The sequence below is a fragment of the Homalodisca vitripennis genome, chromosome X (assembly GCF_021130785.1).
Source record: "Homalodisca vitripennis isolate AUS2020 chromosome X, UT_GWSS_2.1, whole genome shotgun sequence".
NCBI lineage: Eukaryota > Metazoa > Arthropoda > Insecta > Hemiptera > Cicadellidae > Homalodisca > Homalodisca vitripennis.
In genome coordinates, this window is record NC_060215.1 from 38,280,001 (window position 1) to 38,292,623 (window position 12,623).

Sequence of the window (12,623 nt, forward strand, 5' to 3'; positions counted from 1 at the left end):
TTAGTATTATTTTTATTGTAGTTCTTTTTTATTACAGTTTACATTAAGGTACAACAAAAATTACCTTGAAAGTTGTCTAGTGACTTTGGACTCCTTTGTCTGGAAGCAAGCCTGAAAACCGGAAAAAAATCAATTAATGCATGTTTTACAGATATTATATAATGATAGATTTTATCTACGTAGTACCATTGAATAGTACTAAAAAGGTAGTTCTTTTCATAGGTTCTTAGTCCTAAAAATAACTTTGCGCTGCTTCCAGTGAGACAGGATATTCAGATTATTCAGCAGTTAACTAGAACTGTTTCCCTGAATTTTTAACTCATTATCTCGACATTTGCAGTTAATGACGTGCCGCTCCTGTACATCCATTGGTTTTTCAGATTTAAGTGACAAATCGGTTTTTGCTGTACTCACTATAGTAGGTTCTACTTTGAGATATAAACCAGCCAGAAGCGAATCCTCTTTAGGAAAAATAAATGTCATTTTCCATTACTAGTAGTTACTAGTGCAGCTTCGTTTTCTGAAACTTAAACAGACCCTCGCATCCTTACCTGGATCTAATATACTAATAAACATTCCTTCGGTGAAGAATGAAAAGGAAGAAATCCGTATTTTTGCAACATTTATTTTCTATTTCACTATTCTATACAACTTAGGACTAAATTCGTAACGTGTGTCGGAGTATTTGATGGCCGAAGTTGGCAATATGAAAATCCTAATATTGATATTTCCGTATGATTATTATTGTACATTTAAAGGCGACTGGACCGGAGAGCTCAATCCTCAAAACCATTTCTTAGTGAACACCTATGAAGTTGTATGAATCAGTGTGGTGTGATCAAAACATGATAGTGCGCGATTTTACATGTAGGCTGCAGCGAGGTAACGGCTGGTGGACGACCTACCAACCAATCTACAGTTGGTCAATGTGCGAGTAATATTTGTTTACCTATTTATACGTGTTGTGTTGTGTAATTTTAATTTTATAATAAAACCATCCACCACCATGGTTACTAAGGTCCGATGATAAAGATTGAGCTTTAAAACATGTCACCATAAGAACACGTGAGTTTGAATTCGATTTACGGTAGGATACAAAACCTATTTTTATTTTAGTCGTTATAATCGATCCTGGGCTATCTAAATTTATCTATAATTCGATTTTGGAGTCATTTCCCAATAGGATAAGTGGTATTGTAAATACAATGTCACAAAATTTAAGTTTATATTGCTATTTTTGTAAAATCTAAACTCTAGGCGAGAATATTAGGATCATTCACAACGTAATTGTCAAAAATTTAATTATCAGTATCTATTCATGTCAGAAATATTTTATTTTGAATTCACACATGTACACATACCTACACATACGACATAACATGGTAAAATATTTTGTGAATAGTTTTTAATTTTGTACTAAGTGGCCCTCCTAATCTTTTTCAGTAAGTATCTTTTGCCAATGTCTTTCTACTATCAGTATTGTAAGTCTACTTGTAAGTATTAAATGCTCTTGATTAACCTTCCAACATTTCGACGATTTAATACGAAGCTATCATATTTTTAAATGAATACTACATTCAGTGCAAGGCCGTAAAAATGTAGTGTTATATAAGGCAGTAGCTAACACACAATATCCCAGGGTCTCACGGGAAATACAGGTATCATCGGACGAAATTAGAGGATGAGCTCTTCATGTTTATATTTTGTCATAATACTACGAGTACAAGCTATGTCAAGTAAAATTCATATTTTTAAACCTGAAACTACTACTATAAGGTTTCGGTATTTCTCCTATTGCTGTTAGTAAACTTTTACCACTTTCAAAAAATATTACTAATCAAATTTACAGTCTAACTTGAACACACCACAATAGAACTGTTTTCAGTTCTTGTAGGGAAAATTATAAAAAACTATTTTAAGGTGCGAGTTTAGATCTATACACAAAATAAGAAACTTATTAAATGACGATTTTTAAAATCTGCTGATAAATATGTAGATTTTTTTAACAGGTTACTCTAAAATTATGAAGAAATTAGTTATTTTCATTCCAATCTCTCAGCTTGTTGAGAATTTTGTATAGAGAATACTTGTATGTCGAAACAATAATCTCTGATTTTTTCATCAACCATCGTGAATACTTATCATCATTATTACTTTTAAGCCTTTTATAAGAACATTGTAACTATTCCTGGCTACCCACTTTAACAGAACTTAACTTAGGATCAACAGGTTATAACGTTTCTCTTGTTCAAAAAAGCAACCGTATGGAACCCTTAATGACAACCTACAATACAGATAAAACAGATACAAGAATAAAATACAGTGAGCAACTCTTATAATTTAATTAATAAAAAGTTAACATACAGAAAACATACCAACATATGGCTTACATTTTACTGTATAATGGGTTTTAAATTATTGGTTAGTCCATCCGTCCTTGAGAATTCCTATTGTAATTATACTTCATATACAAAACTCTATTTCATGTGTTTCTCAAATGTCCCTAGGAATAAACCCGATATAATACTTATATCAAGATAAGGATATCTCTACGTAATTATTACTAAGGACACCCACGAGAGTTTACTCACGAGGGTTTATTTTTGGCTGATTTATACCTTCCAGTTGAAATTACAGTAGGTACAGCAAAAACCAATGTGTAACTTAACCCAGGGCATATTATTTAATGTTCCATGAGCGATACATTCCTAAACGAAAATTTAAAGATGTAGGTGTGCACGGGTAGATCGATACGTCTACTTTAGAGCAGACGATGACTGTTGGAGTTGGTAGGGCTCCACGAGTGTTATGGGCTATTGCTAGACTAGAAATGACAGCATGCCACCCCTTAACTGCCTTGGAGAGGCTGGTACAGAGTTGAATTCCCCTTATTCCAAGGAGAAATGACGTAGATTAATGCCCAAAAGTCTTCCTCGTAGATCTTGAAAGGAGGCGGCCCCTAACCCCAAACTGCAGGTAAAAATTCCAACGCATGGGGTTAGAAGGCTTGCCTGTTTGACCATGAATCCTTTGGTACTAGAAAAGAGATCCATCAAGACCAAGTAAGTCATAGAAATCGTTGATGAGGTGATGTGTGTGCCCAAAGCCTGCGAAAAGACAATGTCTCTAAAAATCACAGCAATTCACACCCACTGGTGTAATGGTAGAACAATACGTCAGCAGTGCTACAGCATGAGTGAACGTACAAGGAGGAAAGCCACGTAGATGAGGACTTGGTCAAACTACACAGAGCTTCATAAGAACTGCAAAGAGGCGCGCAATAAACCGCGCAATCAAGACCGTAAGAGAAAGTGCTGCGGTGGTTGTCGAAGAGGTCATTGATCGTCCGTGGAAAAGACCCTATACAGTTGTTATCAAGAAGCTCAAAAGCCAGCCAATGCTCTCGTTCACGTTTTAGATGCTGCTGCACGAGGTCGTGACATAGCTGTTCCCACAGTACCCTAGTTAAGAACATCACATTGAGCAAAATTTCAAGAAGATATACCACCCATCACATTGCTAGAACTGAAGGCAGCTTGCGGAAAAGTGGGGAACTTGGAAGCCGGACGGCAGTCCAATATCGCACTTAAGGCAGCAGTTGAAGATCAACCGGAAATGTTCCTCTCTATGTAATATAACAGGTGTCTGCATGAGGGAGTTTTTCCCGTCAGATAGAAGCTGCAGAAGTTAATTCTTCTTCCGAAGGGGAAGAGACCACTAGACGAACGACATCATCTTACCCTCCCCTCTGCATGTTGGACACGGCGGGGAAAGTCTTGGAACGCATTATACACGGAAGAATAGAAGAAATCTCTGAGAGGCAATTGTCGATGACACTCTACACTCGATGACATCAAATTGGTCGTTGATAAAACGAAGGAAGTGATTTCAGGTGATATATAGAAGGGCGGAGATAAAGAATATTGCCTGGTGGTCAAGCTGGATGTCAGAAATGCGTTCAACTCTGTCAGGTGTGATCGCATCCTGGGAGTATTGTCAAAGATGGAAGTACCCGGGTACCTACAGAAGATAATATTGAGCTACCTCAGCAAACGGATTCTAGAGTACAACAAAGATGACGAATTAAAGGAATGCTATTTTTCTGGTGGAGTACCTCAAGGCTCAGTGCAAGAACCGCTCGTCTGGAATGCTACGTATGATGGATTATTGAGGGTACAAAATACCGCGGGCGGTGACTTCAGTTGCATTCGTTGGTAAAATGGCACTGATGATCTTGGTGAAGTAATTAGACGACCTGGTTAAACTTTTTGATGTCACCTTTGAGAATTACACTGAATGGCTGTAAGAAATGCAGTAAAAACTAACAGGACATAAGACGGAAGCCACACTAGTTATCAGTAGGAAGGTACTGGAAACCATGAACCTCAGAGTCGGTGGACACGTCATAACCTTCCAGCATTCCATACACTACTTGGAAGTAATGATAGACTCCCGCCTTAACTTTAAGGCGCAAGTTCAGCATATAAGCATCTAGGTGGCAACAGTTACTAACAAACCTGTCACGGCTTATGTTCAACATGGCGGAACCAAAACAGAACAGACGAGCTCGTCTGTCGTCGGTAATTACGTCAGACACGACATATGGCATCCCTATCTGGGGGATAAATTAGCAACGCAGTCTACATGCAGGAAGTTGACATCTGTGTATGGACTCAGTGCATTGTGGGTAGCAAGTGCTTTTCACAAAGTCTCAGAGGAGGCAGCAAAGTTCATTTACGGTCTGGTACCAATTGAGATTCTAGCGGAGGAGCGGTAGCACATCTATGAGCGAAGGAAGTCTGTGCAAAGAAGAGTGGAAGCTAAGAAGGAAGAAAGGGGTTTTAAGAGTGAAGAAGATAAAAGATCTATAGGGCAATGGCAGAAAAGTTGAGAATAATCTACGAAGGAAAGACTACCATTTGTCGCAGATGCTTTCAGAACACGGAAGCTTCAGAGTCTATCTGTATAAGTACAAGTATGAGAAATTTTCAGGGTGCCCAAATTCTACAGGGATCGGTAAAGGTGCAGAGCATGAACTTTTTGCATACGAAGTGAGACAAACTATAACGATCACTTCAGGCGAAAATTACACCCGAACGACTCGTTCCGATGTCGTCCTCTAAAGAAGCGTGGCAGGCGATAACTACCTTCGTCACGTAAGTGCTGAAGGACCTTCGTAACGAAGAGGAGAAGAGGAATAAGAGGAAAGAAGGAGCAGAAGGAAGAAGAGAGCACCAGCACACCTCATACAAGCGTACTGCTAATACCTATGCAAAGATAGAACATGAAGGTCATGAGAAGGAAAAAGAGCTGACATTAGCTATAATGCCTGCCCCGTGAAATAATAATTGACAACCGTTCCGCGGAGATCACATGCTAGGGGTATAGAGGTTATTTTAGTTCGACGGGTTTTGGTAATTATATCCCCCCACCAACGTCTGGTCATCGGCATCTGACCAGACAAGTTGTGGCAACGTTCGCCCACAATCTGGCCAAGCCATCACCACGATTGCAAGCGAATTTTGTCCTCTCTTTAAAAAAAACTCCAACCTTACCCATCAAGAATATCGCAGATTCTTTTAGGACTACGTACAATTTTTAAGCTTCTATTTCTAAGAAGGACGTCCTATGCAACCGGACCTCTTGCAGCGAGACAGATGGCTTAAGCAGAAGGAGACTGTCAATAACCGACCATAGTGAGGTATAAGTAATAGACCATTCAGATGATTGTGTGTTTGATGGAATTCGAAAGTTCCAGGATTGCATGGTGATATGAACTGGGGCAAATGGATATGTGCTTCCTCGTAATCTTTGATTCCACTGGAATTCCTAGAGATATTCTGTCATCCAGAATCCCTATTTTCTAAATGAGAAGGATTGTATAAATTAGAATTACTCACAACTTTTGGTATTTCCGTGACTAACTGCATACACGCTTTAATACATGTCGTTACCTAACTCCTAACCATGTTATAGTAAACATATTTCCGGACTTGAATCAGCAAAAGAGGTCATGCTACGGGGTAGGCATTATTCTTCAGAATTGAATTGAATTATGGAATTGAATTACACTTATTCGCGTATGTATATGTCACAATCAGTTTACAAAACAAAACCTGTACATTACTAATACACAAGTAACAAACTTATATTTATTACAGCTTGATTTGGCTATTAGATAACCGTAGTCGATGTGAATTGACTAATACAATTATTCACTTTCTTATTGTTTACAGTAGTCAGCTATTTTATGAATGTTATAATTTTGGTTTATTTCATCCGTAAGAACTAAGTCAATTTATATACTAACTATTTAAAAATTTAAATTTTAATTAATAATTGTTTGGCTCGGATTAAATAATTTAGATATTTATACTAATCAATTGATGATTCGTATACATTTCTTATTTATAATGTTAGAGTCTCAATCCCATGGAAAATGTAAGTGACTGTATAAGCATCAGTATTTAAAAAGACAGAAATTAAATCAGAATAATTTATTTTAGATGCTCATGACACCAAAAGCCTATAAGGTTGCCAGGGTGTATTTCAAATTTACAGGTGAGGTCTGAAAAACCCGGAATAAAGCATTCGTATATATATATATATATATATATATATATATATATATATATATATATATATATATATATATATATATATATATACATATTGTATACGCATATATACACAAACATACAAACACACAAGACAATATAAAATTACAACGTGTAATGCGAATGCAAGAATGCCTCCGCTGCATCTACTCCTGCGCCTATCAAAAACTCCCCCACCCTCCTTCCATATACGGCGATACTACTCACCTCAGCCTCTAATATATAACTGGGTAAATTTCTATAGATTACATGCGAAAAAATAAAATAATTTTTTTTTCAATATTCTTAATCAGTCTAAGAGTCTAATAAAAATTAATTCGGTTTCACGTCTGATACTCTTGCCGAACATTGAAGAATAAATCATTGTTCTCTATGTGTATTAGGATATTTTTAATAAACTATTGTTCGATACTAAGGACTGGAAATTCCCTTTGCAGTATTTCACCCAGGCATCTACTCTCTGTTTTAATGTCTTTTTAATAATTGCCCTCTGAGTGACAGCCAGCTGCTCCAAGACAGCCGCGGAGGCACCGCTCCAGGCCAAGATGCAATACTGTATCACCGACTGCACGTAGGCGAAATAAACCGTCCTGCAGTATTCTGCGGACAGCACTTCACTTATTTGTGAGAATGCGTAGATAATCTTTCAGTCTTTGCTTAACATATTGAACGTGTGGGACCCAACATAACTTATGGTCAATAATTACTCCAAGATATATGTACTGGTCAACTCGCTCAGTGATGCCGCACCCACAGGAAACAGTCCGCGAATCATCACAGGAGTGCAGCCTAAGCACGATTCGAACTGGTTCGTTATTTGATTTTGAAAATCTAGAGAGCTCTAACCTTTCATGTAAGGATAGATGAAAGGAAGGATGGTGGTCTTTTGGAGCCCATGCGCAGTCCTAGTCATTGTAAAAGACTAACATCCTTTATCCCTTAGAAAAGTTCACGTCTGATTGGTTTATAATTTCAAGTATTAGAACTAACACTGGGAATAGCAAAAGAGTCGCATATCTATAACAGCAGATGTCAAAATATTGAGGTAAAGATATGTCTGCTTTACTGCGAAGGGTGATTGTTGGAGAGAGTACGGCTCTCTTGATATCGAAGTTCTATGCATGAGGAACTGCATTTTCCCTCCTCGCTTTGACTGGGTAAGGTTGAAACGGAGCAATTCTCCCTTTATTCCTAGGTATTATGAGTATTATAACTGTTATAGTGGCCACCAGACCTCCTCATAAGGGATATAACATGCGCTCCTGGCATGAGGCGGTCTAAACTACTATTTTAGCCATCTTGAATAGTCTTTTACTCCGGAAGTCCTTATGGACTATGTAATGAGAGTTATCCTCAGAACTTCAAGTCACTGTTAAAGAAATCACTTATTCGGTTTTAGCAGAGATAATATATAAGAACATTACATGTTCATAAAATGGTACTTATAAGATTAAGGAAAGTTTTAAAAGTTTTAGTAAGTAAAGAATTTGAATAAAAAAGTTAAATTTGAATCTTAAATATAATGTTTATTGATATTTTTATTCACATGAAATAATTCAGTTTCGTTATAAGTCTTCCAAAAGGTAATTTGATTTCATGAATAAATACCAAGGAACGCACTATATTTTGTTAGCTCTGATTCTAGTGATTTATACATTTCCCAATGTACATACACTCAGATTTACATATTATTGCGAATATATGCTTTATATTGGAAACATGGTGAAATAATTATCTAGTAATAGTAATAACTTAAAGAAGATCATAGTCCTCATACACAGCTTAAACACAGTTAAATAAGAAAATGGTTAGCTAAATATATGTAGCAGAGAAGCATGGATGATAAGCGAGCATATTTTGGTCCAAGAAATACGGTAAGCTATATACTAGTTGATACAAAAATACGGTGTGCGAGGAACTCTATTACAAGAAACTTAGTGACTAAAAGCACTTAGTTTTGGTGAGACCAATTGCATGCACTGAGTTAGTTTCTACTACGTTTTCGTACTAAGATCCTGCTTTTCTATTTAGCCTAGGTTAATAATTATACCGCAATACTTACGCAAAGACATTTCAAATGTCCGATTTGGTTACATAGTACCTTCACAGTAGTGGTTTAAAACGTGAATGAGCGCAGGCTTTTACTATAGGAATTCTTTACTCGTATTAATTTCGAAAGAGAACAATCAGTTAGAAGCAATAATAAAATTTGTCGTTAGGTCAAAAAGATTAAAACATAAAGACAGATTACATTTAATAGTGGGTAAGTACCTCTCTCTTTCTTTGTTCAATATTTGCTCTGTAAACATTATATGGATAAAATGTTTGTTTGGTCACTTGCTTCTTTGACCTTCAACCTCAGCTGCTAGAGTAAATATTAATCTAGCAATAAAACCTGAATGGGTCATAAATAAAGAGGAAAGTAATGATAGGAAGGGAATAACATTCTTTCAACTCAGGGCCCAACACTAGTAACTTCTTGAGTCTCCTACAGCTCTTTGTGCTCTAATTTTTCATTACATTTTGGTTGGAAAACTCTAAACCTAGGATGCCAGATGTACACTTTGGGGGTTCTAAAATTCAAAGCCATGTGTTCAGCAGTGTTCAGAAACAATGATACCTTTTAATTTTATTGATGGTATATTTGGTATAACAAAAATGTTATATAAATAATGTTACATCTCTCTCGAATCTAGTTTAAAGTACTTATATTATCAAAAATATTTTGCATTATCTTCTCACTTTCAAGGATTGAGTTATATATTTAAACAAGTTTTCAAAAGTTAAAGTTAAATAGGCGATGTACAATTCAAAATACTTTTTAATTTGATACTCTAGTCGAATACGTTGATAAATTTTTAAAATATTTCATCTTCCTCCAAATTGTTTTGCATTATTTATAATTTTTGTATAGGTCCCTACAAAATTTCAGATTTTTAAAAACACAGTTCTAATTTGGATTCAGAAAAAGATTTAATATGTTTGGATTTCAAACTCAAGGATTCCTAAAATGTGTTTTCTTTTATTTGTCCAAATTTTAACCTCCAAAGTATTAGTTCATGATATTACTTTCATCAGTAATGTTTTTGAAATTATATTACGTGCATTTAGAGATACAATTGAAATATCGTAACATTGGTTATTTGCTCTCAAAGTTTGAATGTTAGACATATTTTCGGGGATACATCTTGAGATCTGGTATCCTAATTGAGTGTTAAAATGAAAAATATGTGTAGTTTTTAAATATTACGTTCCATTGTTTGCAGTACTTCTCATTATTATAGAGTTATGAACAACCAAAATCATCAAGTCTTCAAAACTAATCTGTATGTTTAGCGGTGGCATGGCTGTTCATCATACTCAGTGAACTGAACTGGAGGATTATCTTACTCAGTCACATTAGCCATTCCTTCTCACATACAGGGTAATGTGATCTCTACATAGAAGGCCCAGTGCATCTTTTACACCTGGAAAATCCTGTACAATAGATGCATCATGTACACATTGGTGTACCATTCATATTCAGTATTTATGCACAAGGCACAACGTGTATAATACATTTTGCAAACTCACTTTACATAGTATAAAGTTCGTGTACCGTTTAATTATATACACTTTACAGTTCCTGGAAGCACCAGGGTACACCCTGTACTTATGGTACATATGTACATCCGTTACACTGGGAAATAATTACGCAGTCAGAGCTGGTCTCTTCAGGAAACGATGTTTTTATTTTCATTACCCACAAAATCACTGGCCAAAGAGCTTCTGGTGATATTTCTTACTGAGAGTTTCTTCCTAACCACGTAGTTTACTATAAATTACCGCCTGGTTATTCAGGCTTTAAGTATCGAGATATCATTTATCATTCTTGGCCGACAGAATTTCACTGTCACAAACTCTTTTTTACTACCCTTTTTACCAAGGCGTTGTTTCACGGTTTTCTACTTTTTTAAATCCCCCGATCATGAGATATCTGTCCAATCGCAAGTGAAAAAGATATAGAAGTAATCACGCTTCTCAAAACGTTGCCGGAAAGAAATAGTGTCTGTTGTTCCCATTCTGTACTATTAATCGCGACTCACCGGAAGCCACAGCAAATAAAACTTTACTCTGAATTCACTAGCTAATCTGAACCGGTTTAAGAACAAACCTGACCATCCATCAGCCGTTTGCTTCATCCAATGGTTTGTTACCAAACACAAATAATAAAACTCATATGTGTGTATGTATGTTCTTATCCGTTTCTGTTTGATGGATTCAAAACAATTTTACTTCCCTAAATGTGATTGTATACTTTTCCAATTTCTCCTTTTTTTAAATTTTCGTGTGCAACGATATACTCATTAGATTTCAACAAAACTGTTATTTTTGTTCAAAAGAACTTACATATTTTTCATAAACTTTTCAGTAACAAAAAGATATGTATACAGACTTTCACAATATTGTGCAACGAAATATAAAAGACTAAAACGGTTTGAAGTATTAAAATTGTTCTTGTAGTAAAATAATTCAAAATCGTTACAATATAGCCAGCTCCTAATACTGGTCTGAAACACAACTTCTGTTCTACCTACATCAGCACTTACCACTAACAGGCACTACTTTATGTCACCCCAATCCTCTATTCGACAATTTCAATAGCTTTAGTTGGAAACATTAGTTTGCAAACGGCATCAATTACGCGGCATTTAAACTAACCAAATAATTTACAAACACAAAGCATACACGTCAAATACTGTATTGGTAAACTCTTTTTTTATTTGGTAATAAAATGGAAATAGATATAGTAATAATATTATTTTTTTACCAGGCACAAGAATTTCCGGGCAGTATTAACTGTTATAAGAACACAAATCTTTCTCTCGGTATGGAACACCAGGCAATGTCATGGTTTTGTAATCGAGAGTTCTCTTCTTTGTTACTCTTTTACAACGGAAATACATCAAATTAACTGCATAAGCCCTTGTTAATTAGTGATCTCCTTCAGAGTATATCAGAGTATGTGAAGACATTGTAAGACTTATCGTCGTAATGAAATTACATTGTAAGCCGTTTTGCGTTAATTGAAGCTTCATTTAACTCTATGAAACATATCTAACTAATTATTGTTTGTGAGAGGCTTTAATCCTATTTTCACAAGGATAGACCTCTTATTTAATAACGTTAATATTATTTGCTAGTAAGTTTAATAAATGTTTAGTGAATGCTATTCAATCAAGAATATTATGATAATTAGTTACTAATTTTGTTTCAAAGTGAACATTTTTAGTTGCATACATATGCGTTTGTTTAAAGCCATTAAACACACTCTGAATTCATTAATTGAATAAGAATTTTTAAACTGAATGGTTCAAATAGAGAAAACGGGCTAATTTCGTCAGCTCCAAAATAAAAACAAACATAGTTGTCAAACAAGTAAGCAACATGGAAATTTATAATCGTCTAATGTAAGACAGTATACATGAAACTTAAAATCTTAATACTCCATTCTGTTCTTAAGTTTTCCTCTGCTTATAAGGCATTACAAACAGTTGCTTCTTCTTCAACAAATGTTTTCGACATTGCAGGTCTCAAAATATGTTGACAGATTTTGACTCATTTCTTTAATAGTTCAACAGAATTTTAAAAACATCTTTAATTAATTCAAAATAACAATTGAAATAGTTTTATACCTTTAAATAGTAAGGTTTTAGTTGTATTAATTGTAATTTTAATGTTTTATTACTAATACAATTTTTATTTGCAATGCCATGGTAAGATTTTGAAGGGAATCAAATTTCTTCATCTAAAGATAAATTGCTTAGTTTTTGAGCACCCAAACGCCATTGAAGGCGTTCCAATACTGTTCAAGTAGAGAGAGGATTAACGTTTTTTTTTTTATTCTTGTCTCTTTAACTTTACAAGAAAAGCTCTTTAGTCTTCTTGTAAAGACATAAATGCTGACTTCTTAACATGTCTTAAACAGCAAAAGTGAACGGCTCTTCCAGTACGCTTTACGTGTGA

The 12,623-nt window shown here is 35.3% G+C and overlaps 1 protein-coding gene across 1 annotated transcript in view; it reads right to left on the reverse strand.

The window, feature by feature from the left end:
- LOC124368926 (short neuropeptide F) overlaps nt 1–12,623 on the reverse strand; it is a 152,867-nt gene that overhangs the window by 45,790 nt on the left and 94,454 nt on the right. Inside the window, exon 2 of the mRNA XM_046826473.1 lies at nt 65–111. The gene's annotated coding sequence lies outside the window, so the exon portion shown is untranslated. The remainder of the gene's footprint in view (nt 1–64; nt 112–12,623) is intronic.